Raw genomic sequence first — 6,121 nt, forward strand, 5'->3', positions numbered from 1 at the left:
ATCCACCTTGCAAAAGCGTTTCAATATGCGAATCTATCCTTGGTGGGACCTTCGAGTTCCTTTTGGATAGGGTCGCATATTGGGTGTGACAAGTTGGTATCAGAGCCTCGACCAACCTTAGGAGCCCCCTTGATTGATCGTGTAGTTTGGCCGTTGTTGAGTCTAGAAGAAAACTATTTTTCAGAGTCTAGTTATATCGGAGAATAGGAATTCTTTTTACTCCTCAGCCCCTTCGTCGCTCTGGTGAGAAATCTTGACGTAGGTGTTTTGAATTACTTCTCTTCCCCTTCAAATTTTTCTTTAGGTTCACGCAGTTGGTTTCCGATCGTTGGTTCTCATTTTTTTTTCATCCGGTGCATTTCTCGTCAAGTCGACTCGAGCCTCATTATCTTTGAGTTCAATCCTCAGTTGTTTTCTTTCCCACCCACCCACCCCTTTTCTTCTCGAAGCCGGAGTCCGTAATCGAGTATCCATCCTACTCGTGCAAAGTTTTTGCTTTCTTTCCTCAATGATTTCAACCGGTGTTTTCTCTTCAAGATATTCGTCGGTTTCCCCTTCCAAGTTGCCTTTGTTTTCCCGCCCTCCCACCCTTTTCTTCCCGGAGTCTGAGTCTTTTTCGACCATCGATTTCATTCATGTGGAGCCTTTTCAGTCTTCCCTCAATCATTTCAACCGGTGAATTCTCGTCTCGGTGGACATTCTTCATCTCTTTTCTTCTCCGGTGGATTCAATTCTAATTTTCGGTAGTGATTATATTCTTTTCCTTGGATCAAGTGTTCTCCTTGCTCGTTTGCCTCTCGCCATTCAATCATCCCGGAGTTCAAGACATCACAGGAGATTCGTCTGTGTTCCAATTAATTCGAGGTTGTCACCTCATTCAAATATTTCAATTGTTCCGGTGCATTATCTATCTGTTCAACAATCCTTTACAACGGTGTTTTTCTCTTCAGTGGGCCCTAACCCACAGGTCTTTTCCCAGGATCTTACCTGACTCTTCTAATTCCCCCGGAGCTATTCCAAATTCTTTTTAGAGTTTGACGTAAGAATGGATTTCATCAGTTAGATGCCTTTCCAAGATCTCTTTCAAATCATTTCATCGTCGGCTCAACCTCTTTGCTCTTCATTCTTCCGGAGTATCTCAGTAATTTCGGTGGTGTTTCTCGTCATCATTCTCAACTTTGAAGATCGAAGAAGAGTTTTTCCTCTAAATCTTGCCCGTTCTCTCGAAGTTTCCTGGTTCTAGCTTCATGTTATCCTCTCATATTATTCCATTTGTCAGTTATTTCTTTTCTCAACCATCCAGAGTATTTCAGGAGTTGATTTCTGTTTCTTTTCATCGGAGGCCATCATTCTAGTTATCGTTCTCTATTTTTCCCGGTGCTTCGTTCAAGTATTCTTCAATTAGTTTGCGAACTCTTTGTTCTCTCGCATTTTAATTCCCTCAAGTATCTTCGTGCTTCTCTAACTCTTCATGGTGATTCATTCTCTTTCGTCAGTCTTTTCTGGATTCTTACGATGGTTCGTTCAAGATTCTTTTCCTTGATTATCATATTAATTCATTCGTTCTTTTCAATCCTACCGGTGGTTCATGAAGTCCTTCTCAAGTTTTGTGCTATCCATTCTCAATCCTTTTTCTTTCAAGAAGAATAAGTAGTATGCAAAATCCATTGATTGTCATCAATTTAACTTGATGAAGGATAAGCATACAATAAATCTTATTCTTATTTCATCCAAGTGAGTAATCCCTTCCTTCGGAGTTTGTTCTTGATGAATAAATTCTAGTTCCAAGTGTTTTCATCTTTTCTTTTCCGGAGTTCAAATTTCCTCGGTCATTTCGTCGGAACCTCCATCTAAATCATCGCAACGCTCATCTATTCTTTCATCCTTCATTTTATCTCGTCATCCTTTTGTTACCGGAGTTCTTCATGGTGGTTCTTCATGATTTAATTCATTCTTCAAGAGTTCATCAAGTATTATTCCATCTTCTTAAGTTCGTGTTCTATTCCTCCATGTTTAACCGGAGTGCTATCTAAATCCTTTCAGTCTTATTCGTTTCTTATCTCGTTCTAACCGGGGTGGTTTCATATTCTATCTGATTCCATGAGATTTCGATTCTTGTCATTCTTGTCGCTCCTCTCTTCTTCTCGAGTGCTCTCGATTCTTTGATTCTTCTCTTGAGTTCTTGTTTCACCTCATCCCTTTTCCCTTCCGTCTCGGTCCTAAGATCTCGGGACGAGATCTCTTGTTAGTGGAGGAGTGTTGTAACGCCCCGGATCCGATGCGCCAGGTGTCACCCAGTTATTCGCCGTCCTTGCCATGTCAGTTGCTGGCGTGTTGCATTTTGCCACGTCATCATATGCATTTCATATCATGTCATCATGTGCATCGCATTGGCATACGTGTTCGTCTCATGCATCCGAGCATTTTCCCCGTTGTCCGTTTCGCGATCCGGCACTCCTATGTCCTCCGACATCCCCCTTTTGCCTATTTTCATGTGCGGGTGTTAAACTTTCTCGGAATGGACCGAGTCTTGCCAAGCGGCCTTGGTATAGCACCGGTAGACCGCCTGTCAAGTTTCGTGCCATTTGGAGGTCGTTTGATACTCCAACGGTTAACCGCGTAGCCCGAAACCGCCCTTCTCTTTGCAGCCCAACACCCCTCCAAAGTGGCCCAAAACCCAGCAAACTCCCCTCCATGTTCTCGGTCGTTTGATCACGATCGCGTGGCCGAAAACCGCTCCTCATTTGGACTCTCCTAGCTCCCAGAATCTATAAATAGCCCCCTCCCCCGAAATTCGCGGATCAATTCCCCCCGAAACCCTAGCTTCGTCCTCATCCCGCAGCCGGACACGTCCGGACCCCGCCGGACATGTCCGCCCGTCGCCCCCGTCCAACCGCGTCCCGCCATGTGGCTCCGCCACCGCCCCCGCGCCGCCAGCCGACCGGGCCTGCCTCCGGCCCGCCCGGCCCGATCCGCCGCCGCCATCGCCCGCGGGACAACCTCGCGACCGCGCCGCCGCCCCGAGCGCCGGCGCGCCGCCGTGCCTCGCCTCCCGGCCCGCGCCGCCGTCGTCCACCGCCGTCTCGTCCGGCACCGGCCCCCGGCGCCGCCTCCGCCCCTACGCCTAGCGCCGCCGCCACCGCGCCCCGAGCGCCTCCCCGCCGCCGGCCACCACCTCGGCACGGCCGCCGCGTCCGCGCCCACGTGCGCCGGCCGCCGCCTCGCCTCGCCGCCCGACCTCCGGCCGCGCCGCCGCGCCTCTCCCTCGCCTCCTCCGGCCGGATCCGGCCCGGAGAACCTCGTCGGCCGCCTCCCCACCGTCACCTCCGGCGAGCCTCGAAATCCGCGCCCGGGTCAACCCCAGATCTGGAGGTGATATTTCTTCCAAGTCCCTGAGATGTTGACATTATCATGCCATGTTCGTCGCATCATATCTCTGCATCTGTAGCTCCGTTTTGTGCGTGTAATATGTCAAATTGTTCGTCTCAACGAGTACTTCATTTCATTCCATTGCATCATGTCCATTTGAGTTAATCTTGATGCCTGAATCATTGTTGCAAGAGTGCATGTTGCTGTTAATCTGCTGAAACTGTTATAACATCCTCATTTGTCATTTTTGCCATGTTTGATGTGTGCATCCTATGAGGTTGATGTCTACATGTGTTTTGAACTATGCCATGCCATCTTTCCAGGAGTGTATGTCGTGTATTTTTGTGATCAATGTGGTGACTAGCACAAGCATGTAAACTAGGCCTCGTGATGTTGCTGATTTTAGTCCCTGTTCTGCTGTTATTTTGATGCCATGTAAACTTGATGCTACAGAGAGATCCATGCTTATTTTGAGATACTTTAGTAAGGATGTTTTGAATATATGGTTATGCTCTATCCTTCCATGCCCCTGGTTGCATTTATAGCTTGCTGTAGATTGTTCATATCTTGCTCCAAACTTGCTAAATGATGTTGCTGTCAGCCTGTTAACTTTAAGTTCAATGTTGCCATGATTGTTGTTAGTGATCCATGCACCCTATGAACTTGATCTTGCCATGCTTAGCTTCATAAACATGTATTCTTACTGTTGGTTGCCTTGCCATGCCATGTGTTGCTCTGTGGTGAGTGGTTCAAGCTCACCAACATGCCTACTTATTGTTGTTCCTGCCATGTTTGAATCTGTCATATAATTTGCCATGTTTACATGGGTGCCATCATATTTTCTGTCCCCTTTTGGCTCTTGGTCAGTAAGGGACTCTTGTTCTATGCAATTAGTAGATTCATGCCATGCCGTTGTTTGCCATGTTAAGTTCCTGTAACATGTTATTTGATAGCTCTAAACATTGCAACCTGATGTTACTTCCCGATAAGTCTGAAACTGTTATTATTTGCAAACTTGCCATGTGTGTTTGAGCATGTTCTAGTGATTTCTGGAGATAGCTCAGTGTTCATGTTTTGTTATGCTTTACCTGTACATCATGCCCATGCCTTTTGTTTTCATGTTGAGCTACTGTAGCATGTTGTTTTGATGTTTGCAATATGCCTAGTTGTTGTTTTGGACAGATTGTTATTTAAATACATTAAAACTAAGCACCCTCCCAGCCCTCTCAGGACATCGGCACTTCTAATCGTTGGATCGTCACTTTTAATCGATTTTGACCATCGGATTCGTTGTTAACCGCACCTAAATCTCGTGTGTGCATGCTAACTCATGCATCAGGCTGTGCTGGCCTTTTCGGGCCGCTACTCCAGTGGCTTCTTTGGGCGTCTAACGTTCATTTGGGCCTACTGTCCTACTGGGCCTGCACTACCATCCTCGCAGAAGTGTAAAACAGAAGAGACGAACCCTAAAACGAGGGATGTTCGCGACCCTCCTCTGTTCCGATTGCGCCGCCTGACCAGGGCCTCGGATTGCATCGACAATTTGCACGGAATAGGCATACAGCACCTCCGTGGTCTGTTCGGTTGCACGGACGCCAGCGGCGCGGTCGGATGGGGCACGCGAGCGGCCCGTTGTTCGTATCTGGACCAATATTACCGTGGGAGGCGATGGGTACCTCAGAAAACAATAGCAATCTCCTCTTCTCGGCGATGGGAGGCGACATATTAGATTCTCATGGTGACTTCCCTCACCAGTGGAGTGCTCGTGGATCAAGATAAGGGGTGAGAAAGGAGTGCCACCCGGATCCCATCCTTGCCGCCGTTCCCACTTCGGGAGATGAACAAGTGGAAAGAAGGTATGCAAGGCGCGCGTCCAATTTTCTTAATGCTATCTTTCAGATTTGATTTACGGAACGTGCTGGGGGCTGGGTGGATTTGAGAGGGCTCGCGAGTCCTGACCTCTGCTGCAGACTCTTCTTGAAAAAAAATGCTCCAGACTCAAGGCCGCCGCAACCGAGGAAGTGAATAGCGATGATGCACACCAGAGGATGCAAGCCTCTTTCTCTGCCTTTCTGGGGTCGTTGTTACACCATGAGGACAGTGCATGTTACAGTCTTCTCTTTGAAGATATTTTCTTCACTGATACTCACATATCAGTTCTTATCTGTCATTTTCACAATTTTGTGCACTAGCGTGAGGCTCACTTGGAGTTTTCCTTAATTCTGATTTGATGTCCGCGGTAGGTGATCTTCAAAATTGACATTCTTCATCTGAAGTATGAGACCGTTGATTGGTATTCTCCTGCAGGTATCAAAATAATATTACATTGTTGATTACGCAAGATGAGGATCTCATATCTGGCCAAAATACTTCCCGGAAGGATCTCATATCTGTATAACCGTCAGAGTTCAGAGTATAATAGATCAAGCGGCACATGACAGATGAAGAACACCGGTATGTGCTTGATACCATGAGCTAATAGGCAGTATAGATTAGTGATTATACTGACAAGCGGATAAAAAATGATGGTGCGCTGCACCGTTCAAATGGTAGCACAAGATCGAAATATAAGAATAAAGGGCTGCATTATACTTAGATTGTGATCACTAACACGGTACATCTACAACTATGGTCCAATACAGTACTGAATCACCACTGCAAAACCAGGTAATATTAACAAAAGTTGATTGAACAGGGGAACGATGACATGTGTCGACATAATAATATGTATTCTCCCTTATACTAGCTCACC

The sequence above is a fragment of the Triticum aestivum genome, chromosome 3B, assembly GCF_018294505.1.
Source record: "Triticum aestivum cultivar Chinese Spring chromosome 3B, IWGSC CS RefSeq v2.1, whole genome shotgun sequence".
Taxonomy (NCBI): domain Eukaryota; kingdom Viridiplantae; phylum Streptophyta; class Magnoliopsida; order Poales; family Poaceae; genus Triticum; species Triticum aestivum.